The sequence below is a fragment of the Manis javanica genome, chromosome 3 (assembly GCF_040802235.1).
Source record: "Manis javanica isolate MJ-LG chromosome 3, MJ_LKY, whole genome shotgun sequence".
NCBI classification, from domain to species: domain Eukaryota; kingdom Metazoa; phylum Chordata; class Mammalia; order Pholidota; family Manidae; genus Manis; species Manis javanica.
The window spans coordinates 24,760,732-24,785,345 of NC_133158.1; the positions used below are offsets into that span (position 1 = coordinate 24,760,732).

The following is a 24,614-nucleotide window of genomic DNA, read 5'->3' on the forward strand; positions in this document are numbered from 1 at the left end:
GGATGAGCAACCAGTATTTAGTAAGTGCTAACTCCAAAAAGAAAGAAAGAAAAAGGAAAAAGGAACCAGAAACATACTAGTGGCTCTTGGGAAGCTTGCTGTCTAATTACACTGGCAAAATACATGCCCATATACCAACTTGAGAATACTTTCAAGGGAACATGCCATAATTCGGTGACTACCACTTTGTGCAAGTGGTGTTATAAAGTAGAATGTGCCAGCCCTGAAACAAAGGTGAGCCAATTCCAAAGTGACAAAAAGCTTTCCACAATAACTTGAATACTTAGTGGAATGTACATTTCTTTAATTACAAATATTTATTAAATGTCAGGAATGATTCTAAGCATTCTGCATGCACAACTCTCCAAAGTTAGGAGGTAAATATTACCATCATCCTCATCTTTCAGATAAGGAATTTGAAGCTTACATTTTGAGTAACTTGCTCAGAATCATACAACCAGCAAGTTGGGCTTTGAATCCCATCCTGCCTGTCTCAAAAGCCAATTTTAATTACCATGCTACACTGGCACACTGCTTAGCATAAAGGAAACACCTAGTAAGTATCTGATAAATGAATGTTTGTTTTCTTGGATGGTTATTTATCACTGGTCACAAAGGTTTTTCTCACCCCTTCCAAAAAGGCCTTCATGATTTAAGTATTTTGAATAAGCACAGTATTTGAAAAAAAGACATGATATATACCATGCATTATTAAACATAGTAATTTAGTTAATACACTTTTTAACCACATTTACAAAGTTGTACTTGAAATACCTTGACAATTTTTATCCTGCTTTGTAAAAACAAGTATTCCTAAATGAAGTTACATTCACAAAGTAATTATGTGATGTTTGACAGTGAACTGTATAGAATATGAGGTTTCAGATGGCTGCTTGCCCTTAACCAAATCACCACCCTTTGCTGGGTATCGATTTCAGGGACTGTTCCATAAGGATGCAGCTTTCAGAGTTGCAAATGTGTGGTTCTGACATTGGAAACATGAAGTAGCTTGGGATCACTGCATCATAACTTCATTACTTATTAGGCTTGAGGCAACATGAGCCAGTGGGGAGGGATGGGAAAGCAGGGCTTGCTGGGAAAAGGATAATGGTTAAGGAAACTAACTCACCTGTTTGTAGGGCTACCAGAGCCCAAAGCCATGGCTAGTTAAATCATCATAATTAGGAATTAAAACATTAGAAGTTCTTTAAATAGCTGGCAGTGTTCTGGTTTAGACCCAAAGAGAGTTTTCCCTAATGCGGCCAATAAAATTTTATACACAGTAGATGCTCATAAGCATTTGTAGATTGAATGAGAGCTTTCCCGCTTCTAAGAGAAAGCCTGTTAGCTCATGCTATCAAGGGGGTGACAGATGTCAGTTCTGGGGAAGGTACCTAGGACCTCAACAGCAGAGGTGCTCTCAAAGTTTAGAAACATATAAGGATCCTTATTGAATCGGTGCCTGGGTTCTGTATCTCCAAGGCATTTTGCTGATGTGATAGATGCTTTAAATGATGGTAAATAATTTACGAGATTCTAAGAAAGTCAAGTTTAAGTATACAGAAAACCAGTAGGCAAATAAAGCTTTTCTAATTTTCAGTGGTATCATCTCTTATTTTGTCTTTGACTTCTCAATGATCAATTACTTTGGGAAGAGAATACTAATATAGTGTAAACAGTTATTTTCTGTCAATAACTAGAGGCCTTCAAGAAGGCAGGGAATCTAAGCGTTGCTGCATTCTGCAAGACAGGGCCAACGGGCAGAACCTAGCAATGAGGAAGGATGGGACCAAGAAGAGTTGTGTGCTCCGGAGTCCCAGGTGAGAACTAGAGCTCATGGCAGACTCCATTCTCGGGATGTGTATGGAAGGAGATGAGGAAAGGCTAGGCAAGATTTCAGTCCTATCATCAGAGCCAACATAGTACATCCTAGAAGGTGGATCTAAGTCACTTACACAGCCCCCCAGAACTTACTGTGGGCCTAATGAATTCTTACCTGAGTGAGACTCTCAGGAGCTAACGTAGAAGCTCAGCAGTTGTAACTATGACACTGACCAAAAGGCTGGTGTCGGATTAGCAATGAGAAGTCATTTAACTCCATCAATGGGTCCTCATTCTTTCCAATATCTATTCAAGTTCTCTAGGAAGGACTGGTGCTCCTATTACTAATTTGACTAATATGCACAGATATATCACCTCAAAAACCCCATACCAATCCTCCAGGGGAAGGACTAATTAATTAATCTATCTTCTAATGAAGACCTTTTAGGGAAATATCAAGAGGATGCAGCTGTGGAAAAATAAGAAAAAGAGGCAGGAGCCAAAAGTGGCTTTGGGGCATGAGTCCTGGCTCATATTTCGAGAACACAAATAAATAATCTGATTCTGGGTATAGGGAAGATAATGGCAGTTCTAAAGGCATGGAAGGGGCAAGGTGGGTGGAGGAAGTTTTCTGGGCATGTCAAATCTGCTGGCTTATCTAGAACTGACTGTTTTGTGAAGGAATAATCAGATAAAAAGTATGGCAAGCAGGAAAAGGAAAAGAAGATGATGACATCAGCATTCAGAGTTTAAACACAGAGTAAGGATAGGGCAGCACCTCAGATTCTAGAAAAGGTATGAGCTGCTAAGGAAAGCATACTAACGGAAGACTGTTCTGGCAGCTGTGTGTGGGATGTATTGGGGCGGCAGGAGGGAGATGGCAGGTATGCACTGAGAAGCAATTTCAGGAATCTCTGTGAAGTCTTTGTCTAGGGTAGTGGTCCTTATTTTGAAACCATGAAATGCCCTAATGGATCGCTACATGTAACAGCGAATGAGGATAATGACAAGATCCGTTGCTTAGAGAAAACCTCTCCGGTACTATCAACCATGCCCTAGAGGCATTTCATACACAATGTCTCCAATCTTTACAAAAGCCCTGTGAATCAGGCACAGTAAACAACCCCAATTTTGTGTCAGCAACTGTTAAGTAGTTTAAAGGACTTGCCCTAAATCTCAGTTTATAAAAAAATGGAGTCTGGATTTGAACACAGGCTACAGTATATGATTAAGATATTTGAAATCTGCCCTCAATGTTTGAAAGCATTTCCTAGACCTTGTATTAAAATAGATGTCAATATCTAAAAAATTTGAATGTGTCAATACTGATTAATAAAAATCTGAGATGAAAATCTGTTTCATTGGTATAACTGGTAGAATTACTGATATCTTTGGAGAAACATCAGAGATAAGTAGGATGCTATTTTAAAAGATGCTATCTTATCACACATTATTTCTCTAGCAAGCAGTCTATTACCCATGGACTCTTAACCAATGTTATAAGACACTTGCTGAAACCTTAGTGGACATGAAAATTTACGAGGCACTGCTTTATCTTTCAAACTGAAGTAATTCAGACTGTGAACTTTTTAAGAGATCAGTTCTGCATTATTTTATTCAATAAACTGTAGTACCTTAACTACATTTTTACAACGTGTACATGTACAAATATCTTTAATTGTTTAAATAATAAATCTGGCACTTGAGGCTTTTCCCCTCATCTCAAGCCCCTCCCTCCTACCCCTTGGCCAGTCTTCCTGGTTACCTGACACTTAGCTTCCTCACAGGGCATCTTCTGGGAAGGTTGCCCTCACTTTTCAGGCAGTATGAGGCCTTCTCATCCTCTCAACCTCCCTGCCTGACATCTGCTGCAAGCCTCCCCGACAGCAGGTACTATATCATGATTATATTAGAGCAGAGTAGAGTAATATGCCTCAGAGAGGGGTACCTGCCCTTGTTTGCACAGCTTCAGAGTAACCCAAGTGAGATTTTAATTCAGGCTGGTCAGATTTTAGGGTCTATATACTCTTAACCATTAAGTGCAAGGCCTTTACAGGCCACACACTTTATTTAATTCTGCCCCTCAGGACTTAGCAAAATACCAGACATCGCAGAGGAATCAATGAAGGAATGAACAAATATTTTCAGTTCAGAGGGGGCTTCAGCTTTAGCCCATAGGGTGGTGACTGCTTATTCTTTCGGTACTGTCAAATAGTTACCAAGTAAAAAGGCAGTAATTAGCTTGCATCTCCCCTACACTTTCTTTGGGAGGAAAATAACAGAAAAAAAGATGGTCTGAGAAAAGGTCTTTGCTTCTCTGTTCCCACTGATCCCACCTCCTACCCCAGTAACTGTAGCAGTATCTAACTGTCCTGCTTCGCTGTGATATCTTCCCTTGCCAAATCCCAGATATCTCTCCCATAAACCATACAGAAGGCCCTCACTCAATGTTTTCAGTAGTTTCCTATTGTCTACACATTTAATCAAAAACTCATCTGTGTGAGTCAAAAGGTTTCTCTAATCCAGTCGTATTTCTCATTATTTTCCAAAATGCATCCGTTAACTATCACAGTTACAAAAGTACACCATTCTTGTAAGCTCTCTGAACTTCATTATAATTTTCAGAGTAATGAAGAGGTTGGCAAACTGCATCCTGTCACCTTTTGTTATTATTACCGGCAATTAAAGAATGATTTTTAAATTTTAAATGGTTGGAAAAAATCAAAATAGTAATAATACTCTATGGCATGTGAAAATGATATGAAATTCAATATCAACATTTTCAATAAAGTTTTACTGGGACACAACCAAATCTTTACATATCATCAAAGGTTGTTTTCATGCTACAACAACAGAGGTGAGTAGCTACAATGACAACCCACACCAGAAAACCTAAACTAGTTACAATCTGGCATTTCACAAGAGAACTGCCAACCTCTGGGTTAATGGGATAAAAAAGCAGTGCCCAACTGTTGAGTCTCTACTCTGCAGGAAACACATGTACTATCCATTCACTATTTCACTGAGACTTCCCACTGGGGGAGGTACGTATTATTTTTCTCAAATTGCAGATGAAGACTGGGACTAAACAAGTGAACTAAAAAGTCTTAGAATTAAAAGTACAACTGAAAACTTTAGGATTCCACAGCTCATTTGCGGTTTTTCTGGTATGACAAGCTATTTCTCCATATGCTTGAGAACAAATGAATATACTGACCAGTGTGAACTCACACCATACACAGTGAATGCATACGTAATGTGGGATGCCAAGTAATGAAGTGGCCCTAGAGAAATTCTGCCAATCCAGAAGAGGAAACTTTAGTAATACAGCTTTGTGGTCTCTTTTTTTGCTCAGTTCCTAACTTCAACTGGCATATGGTTCCTTTTTTAAAAACATTAAAGGACTGCAGATCCTTTCAGGTAGAACTTCAAAATTACTTTTTATCACTTTTGTCTTTTATCTATTGATCAATTTGTTATTTAAAAGAATAGACTTAAAAAAAGTACAATGTTGTTCCTTTAATCCCATATGACAATTTTTAAATCAGTGTTTCATGACACAGTCTATTTCAGATACCTAGGGCTATTGTCCTTTATTTTTCAGCAGATATGGAGTGGTATAAAGAAAAAAGTTCAGTTTTTCCTGAAAATATCCTTATCTTGGATCTCATAGTCAAAACTACAGAGAATCTACAGTAATATGGAAAGTAAACAAAAGAAATTTGCTGAAGATAATATAGGTAAACCTGATTATTATTATTTTTTTTGTCACAGGTGAAACCAATGCATTCTGACTACTAGTTATTTCTGGCTCATGTTTAGAAATCTACAGAACAGCAGATCCCAAGCTTAATCCTCATCAAGGTAACTGACCCTTAAAAGAATAGTACTATGTTTATATAGCTGTCTTCTAGACTTGTCTGTAATAATAAAAGCCAACATTTAATGACCATTACCATGTTTTAGGTTCTCTACATATTTATTTCTTTATTTCTCACAATGGCCTTGCGAGGGGTATAATATTACCCATGACACTAACCCATCTAGGAATGCATAAGCAAAATTACACTGAGGTTGGGGGAGTGGCCCACTGCAGCTCAGCAAGTGACAGTGCCCAGAATGAATAAAAGTGACTCAAACTGTGCACCTTAACTACGTGACGGACTGCTCTGGTCTGCTTCCCAATGCTTCATGAGCACTTCTTCAAATAACAAATGGTAAATATATAATTTAACTAAATAATTGCTTTGTGTAGTTTGGTGACTGCCCCCAACAAAAACCTGTTGTTCATTTGGTTTTCAGTATCTTTTCCTAAAGGGCAGTTGCCATGAAGATGGATTCCCCCAAAAATCTTTTGATAAAACCATTTACTTGGCAGCTCCATAAATAAACAAGAAAAACAGCAAACATTTCCTCATAAGAAATTCCAAATCTTATTTAGCATGGTCCTAAGATTTTAGCATTTACATGAAGATACTGAAAACATCCCTCCATGTCTATAACTTGCCTGGAAGAAAGATGATCAATATAAAAATAGATCATCAGGGGGGTGGAGCCAGGATGGCGGTGTGAGTAGAGCAGTGGAAATCTCCCAAAAACACATAGAGCTATGAAAATATAACAAAGAAAACTCTTCCTAAAATAGAGACCAGAGAACACAGGACAACATCCAGACCACATCCACACCTGCAAGAACCCAGCGCCTTGCGAAAGGGGTAAGACACAAGCCCCGGCCCGGCGGGACCCGAGCGCCCCTCCCCCCAGCTCCCGGCGGGTGGAAAGAAAACGGAGTGGTTTTTTTTTTTTTTGGCGAGTGCTTTTTGGAAGCCTTAAAGGGACAGGGACCCCGTTGCTAGGGAGGCAGGGCGGCGGGACCGGTGAGCGGGTTCCTGGGACCGGCTCCTGAGGACAAAGATTATCGCGCATTTTTCCCTGCGGGACCGGTGGGCGGGTGCCTGAGACTGGCGCCTGAGGACGGAGGAAATTGCGCATTATTCCCCTTTTTTTTCTCTTTTTGGCAAGTGCTTTTTGGAAGTCTTAAAGGGACAGGGAACCCAGTGCTAGGGAGGCAGAGCAGCAGGACTGATGAGCGGGTGCCTGGGACCAGCGCCTGAAGACAAAGAATATTGCGCGTTTTTCCCTGCGGGACCGGTGGGCGGGTGCTTTTTGGAAGCCATGAAGGGACAGGGATCCCGGTGCTAGGGAGGCAGGGCAGCAGGACCAGTGAGTGGGTGCCTGGGACCGGCGCCTGAGGTAAAAAAAAAAAAAACAATCGCATGATTTTTCTTTTTTTTTTTTTTTTTTTCTGTTCCCTCTCTCATTGTTGCTGTTGTTGTTTTGGTTTGGAGAGTGCTTTTTGGAAGTCTTAAAGGGGCAGGACAGGACCAGAGGAAGGGAATCTGGGGATCTCTGGGCACTCTAACCCCTGGGCAACAGGGAGCACAGAGGCCCCTTACAGAGATAAATAGCCTCCCGGCCGCTCCCCCTCCATCGGGGCACCACCACTTTGGAGGAGCAGCCCCAGCCAGGCCATGCCCACAGCAACAGCGGAGATAAACTCCATAGCAAACGGGCAGGTAGCAGAAGCCCTGCCTGTGCACAGCTGACAAGCACAAGCCACTAGAGGTCGCTATTCTCCCAGGAGAGGAAGGCCACAAACCAACAAGAAGGGAAGCTCTTCCAGCAGTCACTTGTACCAGCTCTGCAAACTATCTCTATCACCATGAAAAGGCAAAACTACAGGCAGACAAAGATCACAGAGACAACACCTGAGAAGGAGACAGACCTAACCAGTCCTCCTGAAAAAGAATTCAAAATAAAAATCATGAACATGCTGACAGAAATGCAGAGAAAAATGCAAGAGCAATGGGATGCGATGCAGAGAAAAATGCAAGAGCAATGAGATGAAGTCCAGAGGGAGATCACAGATGTCAGGAAGGAGATCACAGAAGTGAAACAATCCCTGGAAGGATTTATAAGCAGAATGGATAAGATGCAAGAGGCTATTAGAGGAATAGAAGCCAGAGAACAGGAACGTATAGAAGCTGACATAGAGAGATAAAAGGATCTCCAGGAATGAAACAACACTAAGAGAACTATGTGACCAAGCCAAAAGGAATAATATTCATATTATAGGGGTACCAGAAGAAGAAGAAAGAGGAAAGGGATAGAAAGTTTCTTTGAAGAAATAATTGCTGAAATCTTCCCCAAACTGGGGGAGGAAAAAATCGAACAGACCATGGAATTACACAGAACCCCCAACAGAAAGAATCCAAGGAGGACAACACCAAGACACATAGTAATTAAAATGGCAAGGATCAAGGACAAGGAAAGAGTTTTAAAGGCAGCTAGGGAGAAAAAGGTCACCTATAAAGGAAAACCCATCAGGCTAACATCAGACTTCTCGACAGAAACCCTACAGGCCAGAAGATAATGGCATGATATACTTAATGCAAAGAAACAGAAGGGCCTTGAACCAAGGATACTGTATCCAGCACGACTATCATTTAAATATGATGGCAGGATTAAACAATTCCCAGACAAGCAAAAGCTGAGGGATTTTGCTTCCCACAAACCACCTCTACAGGGCATCCTACAGGGACTGCTCTAGACGGGAGCACTCCTAAAAAGAGCAAAGAACAAAACACACAACATATGAAGAATGGAGGAGGAGGAATAAGAAGGGAGAGAAGAAAAGAATCTCCAGACAGTGTATATAACAGCTCAATAAGCGAGCTAAATTAGGCAGTAAGATACTAAAGAGGCTAACCCTGAACCTTTGGTAACCACGAATTTAAAGCCTGCAATGGCAATAAGTACATATCTCTCAATAGTCACCCTAAATGTAAAAGGACTTAATGCATCAATCAAAAGACACAGAGTAATAGAATGGATAAAAAAGCAGGACCCATCTATATGCTGCTTACAAGAAACTCACCTCAAACCCAAAGACATGCACAGACTAAAAGTCAAGGGATGGAAAAACATATTTCAGGCAAACAACAGTGAGAAGAAAGCAGGGGTTGCAGTACTAATATCAGAGAAAATAGACTTCAAAACAAAGAAAGTAACAAGAGATAAAGAAGGACACTACATAATGATAAAGGGCTCAGTCCAACAAGAGGATATAACCATTCTAAATATATATGCACCCAATACAGGAGCACCAGCATATGTGAAGCAAATACTAACAGAACTAAAGAGGGAAATAGACTGCAATGCATTCATTGTAGGAGACTTCAACACACCACTCACCCCAAAGGATAGATCCACCGGGCAGGAAATAAGTAAGGACACACAGGCACTGAACACCACACTAGAACAGATAGACCTAATAGACATCTATAGAACTCTACATCCAAAAGCAACAGGATACACATTCTTCTCAAGTGCACATGGAACATTCTCCAGAATAGACCACATACTAGCTCACAAAGAGTCTCAGTAAATTCCAAAATATTGAAATTCTACCAACCAATTTTTCAGACCACAAAGGTATAAAAGTAGAAATAAATTCTACAAAGAAAACAAAAAGGCTCACAAACACATGGAGGCTTAAAAACATGCTACTAAATAATCAATGGATCAATGAACAAATCAAAATAAAGATCTAGGAATATATAGAAACAAATGACAACAACAACACTAAGCCCCAACTTTTGTGGGACACAGTGAAAGCAGTCTTAAGAGGAAAGTATATAGCAATCCAGGCACACTTGAAGAAGGAAGAACAATCCCAAATGAATAGTCTAACATCACAATTATCGAAACTGGAAAAAGAAGAACAAATGAGGCCTAAAGTCAGCAGAAGGAGGGACATAATAAAGATTAGAGAAGAAATAAACAAAATTGAGAAGAATAAAACAATAGCAAACATCAACGAAACCAAGAGCTGGTTCTTTGAGAAAATAAACAAAATAGATAAGCCTCTAGCCAAACTTACTAAGAGAAAAAGAGAATCAACACAAATCAACATAATCAGACATGAGAATGGAAAAATCACGACAGACTCCACAGAAATACAAAGAATTATTAAAGACTACTATGAAAACCTATATGCCAACAAGCTGGAAAATCTAGAAGAAATGGACGACTTCCTAGAAAAATACAACCTCCCAAGACTGATTAAGGAAGAAACACAAAAGTTAAACAAACCAATCACCAGCAAAGAAATTGAAACAGTAATCAAAAAACTACCCAAGAACAAAACCCCGGGGCCGGACGGATTTACCTCGGAATTTTATCAGACACACAGAGAAGACATAATACCCATTCTCCTTAAAGTGTTCCAAAAAATAGAAGAAGACGAATACTCCGAAACTCATTCTATGAAGCCAACATCACCCTAATACCAAAACCAGGAAAAGACCCCACCAAAAAAGAAAATTACAGACCAATATCCCTGATGAATGTAGATGCAAAAATACTCAATAAAATATTAGCAAACAGAATTCAACAGTATATCAAAAGGATCATACACCATGACCAAGTGGGGTTCATCCCAGGGATGCAAGGATGGTACAACATTCGAAAATCCATCAACATCATCCACCACATCAACAAAAAGAAAGACAAAAACCACATGATCATCTCCATAGATGCTGAAAAAACATTTGACAAAATTCAACATCCATTCATGATAAAAACTCTCAGCAAAATGGGAATAGAGGGCAAGTACCTCAACATAATAAAGGCCATATATGATAAAGCCACAGCCAGCATTATACTGAACAGCCAGAAGCTGAAAGCATTTCCTCTGAGATCGGGAACTAGACAGGGATGCCCACTCTCCCCATTGTTATTTAACCTAGTACTAGAGGTCCTAGCCACGGCAATCAGACAAAACAAAGAAATACAAGGAATCCAGATTGGTAAAGAAGAAGTTAAACTGTCACTATTTGCAGATGATATGATACTGTACATAAAAAACCCTAAAGACTCCACTCCAAAACTACTAGAACTGACATCGGAATACAGCAAAGTTGCGGGATACAAAATTAACACACAGAAATCTGTAGCTTTCCTATATACTAACAATGAATCAATAGAAAGAGAAATCAGGAAAACAATTCCATTCACCATTGCATCAAAAAGAATAAAATACCTAGGAATAAACCTAACCAAAGAAGTGAAAGACTTATACTCTGAAAACTACAAGTCACTCTTAAGAGAAATTAAAGGGGACACTAATAAATGGAAACTCATCCGATGCTCATGGCTAGGAAGAATTAATATAGTCAAAATGGCCATCCTGCCCAAAGCAATATACAGATTTGATGCAATCCCTATCAAATTACCAGCAACATTCTTCAATGAATTGGAACAAATAATTCAAAAATTCATATGGAAACACCAAAGACCCCAAATAGCCAAAGCAGTCCTGAAAAAGAAGAATAAAGTTGGGGGGATCTCACTCCCCAACTTCAAGCTCTACTACAAAGCCATAGTAATCAAGACAATTTGGTACTGGCACAAGAACAGAGCCACAGACCAGTGGAATGGATTAGAGATTCCAGAAATTAACCCAAACAAATATGGTCAATTAATATTTGATAAAGGAGCCATGGACATACAATGGGGAAATGACAGTCTCTTCAACAGATGGTGTTGGCAAAACTGGACAGCTACATGTAGGAGAATGAAACTGGACCATTGTCTAACCCCATATACAAAGGTAAACTCAAAATGGATCAAAGACCTGAATGTAAGTCATGAAACCATTAAACTCTTGGAAAAAAACATAGGCAAAAACCTCTTAGACATAAACATGAGTGACCTCTTCTTGAACATATCTACCCGGGCAAGGAAAACAACAGCAAAAATGAGCAAGTGGGACTACATTAAGCTGAAAAGCTTCTGTACAGCGAAAGACATCATCAATAGAACAAAAAGGAACCCTACAGTATGGGAGAATATATTTGAAAATGACACATCCGATAAAGGCTTGACGTCCAGAATATATAGAGAGCTCACACGCCTCAAGAAAAAACAAATAACCCAATTAAAAAATGGGCAGAGGAACTGAACAGACAGTTCTCTAAAAAAGAAATACAGATGGCCAACAGACACATGAAAAGATGCTCCACATCGCTAATTATCAGAGAAATGCAAATTAAAACTACAATGAGGTATCACCTCACACCAGTAAGGATAGCTGCCATCAAAAAGACAAACAACAACAAATGTTGGCGAGGCTGTGGAGAAAGGGGAACCCTCCTACACTGCTGGTGGGAATGTAAATTAGTTCAACCATTGTGGAAAGCAGTTTGGAGGTTCATCAAAATGCTCAAAACAGACCTACCATTTGACCCAGGAATTCCACTCCTAGGAATTTACCCTAAGAACGCAGCAATCAAGTTTGAGAAAGACAGATGCACCCCTATGTTCATTGCAGCACTATTTACAATAGCCAAGAATTGGAAGCAACCTAAATGTCCATCGGTAGATGAATGGATAAAGAAGATGTGGTACATATACACAATGGAATACTACTTAGCCATAAGAAGTGGAAAAATCCAACCATTTGCAGCAACATGGATGGAGCTGGACAGTATTATGCTCAGTGAAATAAGCGAAGTGGAGAAAGAGAAATACCAAATGATTTCACTCATCTGAGGCGTATAAGAACAAAGGAAAAACTGAAGGAACAAAACAGCAGTGGAATTACAGAACCCAAAAATGGACTAACAGGTACCAAAGGGAAAGGAACTGGGGAGGATGGGTGGGCAGGGAGGGATAAGGGGGGGGAAGAAGAAGGGGAGTATTAAGATTAGCATGCATGGGGGGGGTAGGGAGAAAGGGGAGGGTGGGCTGCACAACACAGAGAGGACAAGTAGGGATTCTACAACATTTTGCTAAGCTGATGGACAGTAACCGTAATGTGGTTGTTAGGGGGGACCTGATATAGGGGAGAGCATAGTAAATATAGTACTCTTCATGTAAGTGTAGATTAAAGATGAAAAGAAAGAAAGAAAGAAAGAAAGAAAAGAAAAGGAAAGAAAAGGAAAGAAAAGGAAAGAAAAGGAAAGAAAAGGAAAGAAAGGAAAGAAAGAAAGAAAGAAAGAAAGAAAGAAAGAAAGAAAGAAAGAAAGAAAGAAAGAAAGAAAGAAAGAAAGAAAAAAAGAAAGAAAGAAAGAAAGAAAGAAAGAAAGAAAGAAAGAAAGAGAAAGAAAGAAAGAAAGAAAGAAAGAAAGAAAGAGAAAGAAAGAAAAGGGGGATTACTCCTTGATAGGATAAAACTATTGGTAAATCAAAGATCAATGCATGCTTTAAATATCCTTAATGTTGATCACTTAAAGGGTGTCAGATGATCAGCTATGGAGGTACTCTTTTCTGATAATATTCCTTTCTCTTAATAAATAAAAAAAAAGAAGGCAGTCCCTGTGTGCTGACCTCCAATGAGTTCTGCACAGTGGTATAGAGGGCATGTCAAAGTGTGGGCAAAGGGTCTGTTTGTTTCTATGCAGAAGATCAAGGCCTAGCTTGGATACCCAGAAAATGAACTAAGATACCATATGAGGAGGAACTTCCGGCATCAGCACTCTCTGGAGGACTCGTGCCGGGGGATGATCATCAAAAAGCTTCCACAGGGATCCGGGTTGTGGCTGCGTCCACCCCACCGTTTCCTGGACTTGCCATTGGAATGAGGAGGGAGATGTCTAGGCTGGCATGTGCATACAGTGAGACAACGAATTTGACCGGATCTGTACTGTTGGAACTCAACCAGGAGTTGGGAGGGGTGCAAGTTGTAGCACTCCAAAATCTTATGACTATAGACTATCTACGGTTAAAAGAACATATGGGAGGTGAACAGATCCCAGAAATGGGCTGCTTTGTCTGATTTTTCTCAGACTGTTCAAGTACAGTAGGACAATATCCATCATATCATAGACAAATTTTCACAAATGCCTAGGGTGCCGAAATGGTTTTCTTGGCTTCACTGGAGATGGATGGTAATTATAGATTTGCTTTGTTTATGTCACCATATTCCTATTATGTTAATATGTGTGTGCAAATTAGTTAGTAGTTTAAAACCTATACATACTTAAGGTACTCTACAAGAAGATATGTCAAAGAAATAATCAATCCTCTCATGTTTTCTTCCATATGCTACCTCTACAGCTTTTCTTCTTCCTTCCTAATTACAACCCTTAAATAGAATTCATGCCTCATATCGACTTTACCAAGTATCATAATTCCTCCAAGTGGTAAAGATACCTCGAGACAAGTGCTGGGCATAGAAGCTACAGGGCATAAATCTGCAAAGAAGTAAAAAGCTAACCTTTTCAAACAATATGGCTTCTCTCTCACTTACCAACTTTACATTTCCCTGTATGGGCCCGGAAGATGACTGGTTAGCCAGAGACGGGTAAGATTCCTCAAGGGAGGAACAACCTAAGACAGGCACAGTCGCAGGGGGGCCATCAGGTGAGAAATTGGGGATCAACAGAGGTGAGGCTCAGAACCTCATCCCCCCTGCTTTGAGAGAAATTTTCTGCATCCGTGGATGTTTCGCTGCCCTTGTCTAGCTTGGATTAAGACTTAGTCCATAGGCACACACCTGTTCATCTGATCATCTACATTTGCCCTCTTACAGCACTAAACTATGTTTTCTACCTTTATCTTGCATCTACCTACCACTTCAGCATTTTATTAAAAATAAAAATAATAATAATAATAAAGGGAGAAATGTGGGATCAACATATAAATCAAATATAAAAATCAAACGAATATTCATATTTTACCTGATTTTTTATAGTTCATAATGCGTGATCAAAACCGAAAGTTTCTGTGATGAATGCCCTTGTACTGTTCACCATGTAAGAATTTACATGGTGTAAGAATTTACATTATGTAAGAATTCGTTCACCATGTAAGAACTTGTTCGTTATGCTTCAGAAGATTGGAGACTGACGAGAATTAGGCTTGAGATGGATTAATGATTGTACATTGAGCGTTGACCCCCCTATACTGAATTTTATTGTTGTTAACAACCATTTGATCAATAAATATGAGAGATGCCCCCTCAAAAAAAAATAGATCATCATGTTTATCTATAGCAATACACAGACAAAAATCAATATGAAGTCATTAATCTAGTCAGAATGAAGACCCAGAGGTCAAACATTATCCAGATGACAATGAATATTTTTGTAATGACCTTTTTTAATTAAGGCATAATTGATGTACAATACTATGTTTCAGGTATACAACATAATGATTTCATATTCATATACACTGTGAAATGGTCACCACTATAAGTCTAGCTACCATCTGTTACCTTACAAAGTTAATACACTATCATTGACTATATTCCTCATGCTGTATATTATATCCTACAATGACTATATTCCTCATGCTTATTTACTCATTTATTTCATAACTGAAAGTTTGTACTTATTAATCCCCTCATTCATTTCACCATTCCCCCCAATTCCTCATCATCTGGCAAACATCAATCTGTTCTCTGTTATTAGTCTGGATTTTGTTTTGTTTTTAAATTCCACATATAAGTGAAATCATGTAATATTTGTCTTTCCGTCTGCCTTATTTCACTTAGCATAATACCCTCAGGGTCCATCCACATTGCTGCAAATTGCAAGATTTCATTCTTTATTATGGCTGAGTAGTATTCCATTGCGTGTATATATCCATACACACCACATCTTCTTTATCCATTGATCCATGATGGACACTTAGATTGTATCTGTATCTTGGCTATTGTAAATAATACTGCAAATGAACACAGAGGTGCATATCTCTTTTTGAATTAGTGTTTTCATTTTATTTGGATAGATATGCAGGAGTGAAATTGCTGGCTCATCTGATAACTCTATTTTTAAATTTTTGAGGAGCGTCCAAATTGTTTTTTATAGTGGATGCACCAATTCACATCCCTACCAATGGTATACAAGCGATTATTTTCTCCAATTGCTCACAAGCACTTGTTATTTCTTGTCTTTTGGATAACAGCCACCCTGAAAGGTGTGAGGTGATATCTCATTGTGATTTTAGTTTCCATTCCCCTAATGATTAGTGATGTTGAGATCTTTTTAAGTGCCTGTCAGCCATCAGCATAACTTCTTGAAAAAATGTCTTTTCAGATCTTCTGCCCATTTTTCAATCAGATGTTTTTATAAAGTTGTATGAGTTCTTTACATATTTTGGATATTAACCCTTAATGGGATATATGATATGCAAATGCCTCTTCCATTCAGTAGACTGACTTTTCATTTTGTTGATGGTTTCCTTCACTGCCCAGATGTGCTTTGAAGTAGCCCCATTCGTTTATTTTTGCTTTTGTTTCCCTTGCCATTGGAGCCAGATCCAAAAAGTATCCCTAAGACCTATGTCAAGGAGCTTACCACCTATATTTGACTTCTAGGATCTTTATGGCTTCAGGTTTTACATTCTTTTATCCACTTTGGGTTAACATTTCTGTATGGTGTATGGTAGAAGCCCATGGAAGGTGGCACATCACAGCTCACCTGCCTGTGCTAGCGGGCTATGAGGAGAGTGCAACAGGGGGCCCACGAGCACCTCTGTCTCTGGACAGTGTCTCTGTTGTCCCCTGACTTTCCAGCGATAGCCCCTGATCTGAAAATGACTCTCCTTCACATATACTTCAGGCAATTTTCCAACTGCTGTTTTCTCACTGGATATTGGAGCAAAAAGACCACAGTAAGCCCTCCAAAAGGGGAATCTCAGTTCCTAATAGCACATTGGGACCCCCTAGACATAAACCTCATTAGTTTTCCAAGCCAGCTGTTCTGGGTGCTTGACTCTCCTGGGCAGATCCCAGGTTCTAGCCACTTGCTGTTCTGGTACAGGCACCCATCTGGTGAGCTCTGCCCCTATTCTGTGTCGTCACACCAAGGGAGTGGTCTTTTGCAAGACTGTGTCTCTGCCTCTCCTACTCATCTCAGTGTGATCCTTTTAACCTTTGGTGCAGAAAGTAGTTCATTTAGATTTCAGATCTTTTTCAGAGTGAAATGATCCATATGTAGCTGTTGATCTGGTGTGTCTACAGGGGGAAGTGAGTTACAGATCTTCCGACAACACCATCTTGGACCCCCTCCCCCATAATGACATTCTTATTACAAATCTGTTTGTGCAATTCTGAAGTAATCAGCCCTAAGAACACACCAAATTATACTGAGAAAATGAGAAACAAGTAAGCAAAAAAGCTGTACTTTCTCTCACAAGACATTGGTTTAAAATAAAAGGAGTAGCTCCAGCTTCCTCATTGTCAGTCTCATTTATTTTGCTAGTGAAGTGGGATCACATACCACCACTTACTTTAGAGAAGAGATGTATGTATTTTTCTCTTATTTTCTATTCTGCCTTGCTCCAAGATAGATATATGGAATCAAGAAGACTACAGAAGAAAAGCATTTGTCTTGGAGTTTGTTCTAAGCTTATGCATTAAAGTACAAAGAAAAAAAAAAGGGAGAGGTCTGAGGACCTCCAAACCAACTATTTACTCCCTGAATTTTATATAGGAGAACAGGGGAGATTCAGAAGAGAACATTTGTAACAGAATATTTTCCATTTTCACAGTATTTTCCATTTCAGCTATCATCATTGTAAGCAGTGCAGAGTAGAAGGCTGATTGGATTTTCCAGAAAATGTTAACCTCTGAATTAAATACAGCTTGGGAGCTGCCCTGCTATATTCTAATAATACAGGACTCAACCAGATACATATAAAAAATATTTCCTGATTCCCTTCACCTACTTATGTAAATTTCTTTACTATATTCTTGAGTAAACCAATGAATATCTTTGAACTTGACTTATTTTTCTAAGATGTAACTTTTAAGTTCAAAAATATCTTAAAAAAAGATGCATTTTCTTAAATAAAAGTGGAGTAACTGATGCTAACCTATTTCATTGTTCTTGGCTATTGAAGTTCGTGCTCATGCCACAATACATACCAGTTTTATTGTAACACTAGATTGGCTGTAATTGTTTTATGAAAGAAAAAGGTCAGTAACACTAAAGTAAATCATAATTTGGAAAGTAGTAGAAACAGTATCAAATGCATTATCATTACATATGTATTTCTCTTTCATTTTGCTCTTGATCAGCCTGAATTTGAGGATACTTAGAGCACATATTCTATTCTGAGCAGCCCTGGTAACAACAGAGGAGGGGAAATCTTGTTTGAGTCACAGATTCGTGGACAAATTCAAACCAGTGCTATATTGCAGTATCATGCTCATCCCTTCAAGCATAATGAGAGGAGTTTACTTCTAGTTACAGTGGTATGGTTTCTACTACACCACAGAGAAAAACTACAAACTCTGAATAAAATTACCTGAAGGCAATGGAGACTAATAAAAAGTAGGCAGACACTGGAGGGGGTTGGGGGAGTAATGGGGAATATACACTTGGAGGAAGGCAGTGGTACAGTGAAGATCCTGTTTTTACATCTTTTTTTTATCAGAGGTCAGGCTCCAATCAATGCAATGTGAGATGCTATAACTCAGATACAAATCTGCAGTGTTACTGGCTTGAAGAGACAGGGGATAGCATTTGAAGGACCCACAACAAGTAGAAAGTTAGTGAGGATGACACGAAGGAAACAGAGAGGGAAACCCCCATATTCTGGGAATAAACTCTGTCCAGGTCTTTGTCTGACCCCATGAATAGGACAGACTCCAGGCAGCCCAGCTAATACTGAAAGGAGCCACATAGAGATTCCAGCTACTACAATCACAGAGGAGATAAGAGTCTGGAATTTGAATTTAGCCAAGTTAACTGTCTTCTAAAATTTTTTTGTTAACATTCATCAGAGAATAGAGCCCAGAGTCTCCACAACATATCACTGAAAAATCAAGGATAAAATCCAAAATTCAAACACAGGAAAAAAATTTAAACAAAGAAAACATAGCATATAATTATGAGAAAAGGAAATTAATCTAGATTAATCTTAAAATGTTAAAGTAGCAGAAAGCACTTCAAAATAGCTAATATCACATCAAATGCAATTAAAAATAAAAATAAAAATAAACAAGTGAGACTATATTGAACTAAAAAGCTTCTGCACAGCAAATGATCAACTAAATGAAAAGGCACTTACAGAATGGGAGAAAACATTTGTAAACCACATACCTAATAAGAGATTAATATCCAAAAAAATATGTAGAACTCACACAAGTCAATAGCAAAAAAATCCAAATAGTCCAATTTAAAAACAAGTAAAGGGTGTAAATAGCCAATTTTTCCAAAGGAGATTCTCAAAGGACCAACAGGTCATTGAGAAGGTGCTCAACATGACTAATAATCAGGGAAATGCAAGTCAAAACCTCAATGAGGTATTACTTCATACCTGCCAGAATGGATATTATCAAAAAGACAAGAAATAAATGCTGGTGAGGATGTGGAGAAAAGGGAACTCTCGTGTCCCCTCGTGTTGGTGAGAATGTAAACTAGTGCAGCTGCTATGTGAAACAGTACAGAGGCTCTCCAAAAAATTAAAAATAGATCTATCATATGATCTAGCAATTCCACTTCTGGATATTTATCTGAAGGAAACAAAGCACTAATTCAAAAAGATATATGTACCCCCATGCTCACTGCAACATTATTATTTATAATAGCTAAGACCTAAAAGCAACATAATTGTCCATCAATGGATGAATGGATAAAGAAAATGTGGTGTATATTTACAATGGAATATTATTCGGTAGTAAAAAAGAAGGAAATCTCACCACTTGTGACCACGTGGATGGACACTGAGGGCATTATAATAAGTGAAATAAGTCAAACAGAGAAAGACAAATATATAATCTCACTTATATGTGGAATGTAAAAAACTGAACTCACTGAAACAGAAAAGATTTGTAGTTGCCAGAAGTATGGGTGTATGGGTGGGGCAAATGGATGAGGGTGGTCAACAGATAGAAATTTCTAATATAAAATAAGTAAGTTCTGGGAAATTAGTGTACAGCATGTTGACTATAGTTAACAGTTATTTGAAAGTTGTTGAGAGTAAATCACAAAATTACTCATCACAAGAAAAAAAAGTTTGCAATTATGTAGGTGATGAACATTAACTAAATTTACTGTGCTAATCATTTCACAGTATATACATGTATTAAATCATTACATTATATATACCTTAAACTTACAAAATATTATAATATGTTAATTATATCTCAATAAGGCTAGAAAAAAAACACTAATGTTTGATGAATTCAAGTGATATGTTTCCAGTTTCACAGATAGCTTATAAAGGAGACTAGAACTTGATACAAGGACTTCCTTTGCAAATGCCAAGCCTTTACCACAAAGTGATGATTTGAAAAGCTCCACTTGTTTCTCATTCAATGCTATTATCTTCAGCCCTAACTGTCCAAGTTCCATAACATATTTCCAAGGGACATCATGCAAATTCTTTCTTCACTGCATTTCCTTTTTTGTAAATCCACATTTACAGTGTTATCACTTTGAGCCTTTGTCATTTCCCACACCGAGTCTTGCCTGTGCTCCTTCTAGTCCTGCCTTCCTCATCTCTCCTTCATACTTTCTACTAGATCATTCTCTATAACATATGGTACCATATAGCTCCAAATTTTTAAATCAACAAAACACATTCTTAAAATAATATTCAAACCTGGAATGGTTTAGAATTCTATTCACTTACAATCTAACGCTTTCAATCTTATCCTCTATAACCCCCTATTTCAGTCCCCAGAAAAGAGAAAAGAGAAGGCTGCATACCATGTATTCTAAATATCTAAAAGACATAAATCATTTAATATAACTATGGTAAATGTCATAAAGGAGAATATGGCCTTAGTAAAAGAACAAACAGTAAATCTGAGTAGAGAAATAGAAAGTGTACAAAATAATCAAATGGAAATTTGAGACCTAAAAATACAGTATGTAAAGGAGTTAATTTTATGAAGTTAGCAGCAGATTGAGGGGACATAAGAATCAATGCCCTGGAAAATAAATCAGTAGAAAGCACCCAAGACCAAAAATGAGGGGGTAAAAGGGTTGAAAATGTAACAGTGCTTCAAAGACCTGTGGGACAAAATAAAATGGTCTAATATACAAGTAATTGGATTCCAGAAGAAAATATAGAGAATGGGATACAAAAACTATTTTAAAAAATAATGGTGAACTTTTGTCAGAGACATGCATTTACAGATTTCAAGATGCATAGCAAATCCTAAGACAGACAAATACAAAGAAAACCACACCATAATTAAACTACTGAAATCCAAAGATTTCAAAACCTCAATTCAGCAAGAGGAAAACATTACATTCAAGGGAACAGCAATGCCACTTACTACTGACTTCTCTTCAGAAATATGAAGTCCAGAAGACAGCAGAATGGCATCTTTAAAGTTCTGAAAGGAAAAGAAAAACTGTCAGCCCAGAATCATGCACCAGCCAAAAATATTCTTCAAGTATGAAAGCAAAACAGAATTTTAGCTAAATTAAAAATAATAATTTTTGTCATTAGCCAACCTGCACTGCACAAAATGCTAAAGGAAAGTCTTCAGGCTGAAGGCAAACACCCCCTGGACCTTTAGAAAGGAACCAAGAGTACCAGAAATGTTAAATATGTGGGTAAATATAAAGATTACCTTTTTGCTTCTAATTTTCTTTAAAAACATGGAGTTGTTTAAAACAAGAATCACAAAATTGCACTTTGGGTTTTATAATGTATCTAGATGAAATAAGTACATGTGACAACTAGATAAAAGAGGAATGAGGAAAAATGAGTAAATACGGCTACACAGCAGCAAAGTTCTTTCATTTTATGTAAAGTGATATAATATTAAATCTGAGTTGACAGTGACAAGGTAAGGATATAGACTGTAACCCCTAAAGAAACTACCAAAAATAATTCAAAGAAGTATCATGAAAAAGACAGAAGATAAATGAAGTACGAGAACACAAACTCATAATAGAGTACCAAGATGGAATAGACTATGTAGTACAATGTTTCATCCATGCCAGAATCCCTGCTATAAAACATCTGACTGCTCATTTGGCCTCTACAATGCTCAAATGCTTCCATGTGAGAGGGCTCAAGAGAAGCCCAGAGCCCTAATTTTTCTGATCCTAAATAACTGTGGAACATGGTCTCTTCCTTCCCACGAAAGTTGCTATTATTTGTTAATTAAACATCCAAACACCCATTTCTTCTCCACAGTTTCCTCCCACTTATGACTGGAGAGAGGAGTTTGTTCTCTTCCAGATGAGCTCCTGGATGACTTCATGCCCCTCATCTCCTCTCCTAGCATCCCATTTGTTTCCTTTATAGCACCTGCCAAACATGTTAAAGGACATGAGTGACCATTCATTTATTTGTTTAGTGAACATGCCTAGCACATAATAGGTAACAATGATGTGAACAGGAAATGAAAATAAACATGCTAGGACAACTGCACAGCCATTTGGAAAAAGGCTAATAGGTCCACGTCTCACATCATATGCAAGAGTAATCTCCAAAAGGATTGGCATTCTAATGAAAAAAAAAAAAAAGAAACCAAACAAGTATTTGAAAGCATGAATAAATCTCTCTTTAACCTATGTGTAGGAAAAGCCTTACTAATACTTAAATTCAGAGGCAATAAAAGAAAAAATAGATATGATTATGATTTTTATAAATTTTGTAGAAAAAATCCACTTATACACAAAAATCAAGGAACTGACAAACTGGAAGAAACTATTTGCAGCAGATACCACAGAAAAGGATTAATGGCATATGCAGAGACAGACAGACATCATCAATACAAGAATGTAACATTCAGTGTGTGTGTACATGAAGCAGACACTCCTATTTATCTTCACCTTCTAAGAAAGGCAAATTTTATAGATAATGAAACTAAGACACAGAGACATCATGCAATTTGTCCAGGTTCACATAGGTTGGCAAGCAGAGTTGGGATATAAATCAAGGACTGAAGGATGAAGAATACATCTTCTCCTTGGTCTCTACATGAGTCAGGACTGCTGTTCTGTTGTCTTCTCTCCCAGTGCCTCTCCTGTTTCCTGTGCTTGCCTTAACACAACCTTCCTCTCTCTCTGGCCTCGCCAGACCTCTTTACAGGGATTACATCTCATTCTCTTCACTGACTGTCCCATTCTCCAGAAGCCTACTCCAGCTAACTTCAGGGAACCTCCACAATTACCAATCCCATACTGCTCATGGTCATCATGGTTGCCTCCTGATGCCAAATGGAATTAATAAAATGATATTTTGGCTTAAAGATGGAGGTGTGAGAAGTTAGACAGAAACCTCCTCCAAAAACCACAATAATATGAAAATACAGCATATACAATTAATCATGAAAGAGCAAAAGAAAAGAAGACTGCAACAGATTGCCTACATCTGGGGAAAAAAGAAGACCTCACAGAAAAGGGTTAAGTAGCAAAGCTGTGAACTGGCAGAACCCAAGCCCTCCCCCTACACCAGCTCACTGGCAGGAGGAAGATAAATGGAGCAGGGAGGGAGTAGAAGCCAAGGACTGCTAAATACCCACCTGTGGAGATATACTCTGGGAGTACAAACCCACACTACATGGAGCTATGGAGACTGGAGAGGTTGGAAAGCAAAGATAGGTGGAATACTCAGAGAGACTGGGATTCCAGCTGCTTATGGAAACAGGTAACCAAACTGGCCCAGCAGAACAAAAGAAAGGCAGGCACTTTGAAAGACTTCCCAACAGTGAGAGGGCTGCTAAAGGGGCAAGGATTACATAGAGTTTGCTACTCAGGAGAAAGGAGAGGTGGGCAAAATCGTCCCTGCACACTCGGCTGAGAAGGTTGGCAACATTCAGGAGCTTCAGGCACTCCATTCCCCTGGCTGGCAATGCAGCCCAGAGGCCCCCCACTATGATAGGCAGCCTACCACTCCTTCCTCCAGGCCAGCACTGGCTCACAAAACTGCTACCACTGCCACTGTGTCAGGCCAGCCAGAGAAAAGTCCTAACTATGGAAGCTGCGGAGGCACCTCCCTGCATGCTTGCCCTACTGGCCCTCAGAGTGGAGGCAGGCATTGCTGCAGGGAAGCAGGAAAGAGCTCTTTCCTTCTGACAGGCACAAGAACCACTCATCTGCAAGCCCCGTCATCACTCCAGGTGCAGAGCAGCTCCAGAGAGAGAGAAGTTTCTGGGCACTAGAGGGTAACACCTACAAAGTTATTATTCCATATTTTTCATTACAAATATGAAATGTTAAAAGAACCTGGTACAAACCAAAATCCCACAAACACCAGAACAAGGGCCAAGTGAAACTAAAATCATCAAACTTCCTGATAAATATTTCAAAATAAAAATCATAAACATGCTCACGGAGCTACAGAAAAATACTCAGGACCTCAGGAGGACTTCAAGAAAGAGATAGAAACTTTAAAAAAATGGAGTATCTGAAATGAAACATACAATGGAGGGATTTAAAAGCAGATTACATGAGGTAGAGGAGAGGACAAATGAAATAGAAATTAGAGAACAGGAATATAAAAATAAGCTGAGGCAGAGAGAAAAAAAAAAGGATATCTAGAAATGAAAGAATATTAAGAGAACTGTGTGACCAATCCAGTGGAACAATATTCATATTACAGTAGTACCAGAAGAAGAAGAGAGAGAAAAGGGGATAGAAAGTGTCTGAGGAAATAATTGATGAAAAAGTCCCAATCTGGGGAAAGAAATATTCTCTCAGGCCATGGAACTGCACAGATTTCCCAACACAAGGTACCCAGGGATGACAATATCAAGACATATAATAATCAAAATGGCAAAGATCAAGTATAAGGACAGAATATTAAAAGCA

The 24,614-nt window shown here is 38.6% G+C and overlaps 1 long non-coding RNA gene across 1 annotated transcript in view; it reads right to left on the reverse strand.

Moving 5' to 3' along the window:
• LOC118972516 (uncharacterized) overlaps positions 1–24,614 on the reverse strand; it is a 301,420-nt gene that overhangs the window by 234,887 nt on the left and 41,919 nt on the right. The window contains exon 2 of the long non-coding RNA XR_012128977.1: positions 21,122–21,181. This is a non-coding gene — a long non-coding RNA (uncharacterized lncRNA). The remainder of the gene's footprint in view (positions 1–21,121; positions 21,182–24,614) is intronic.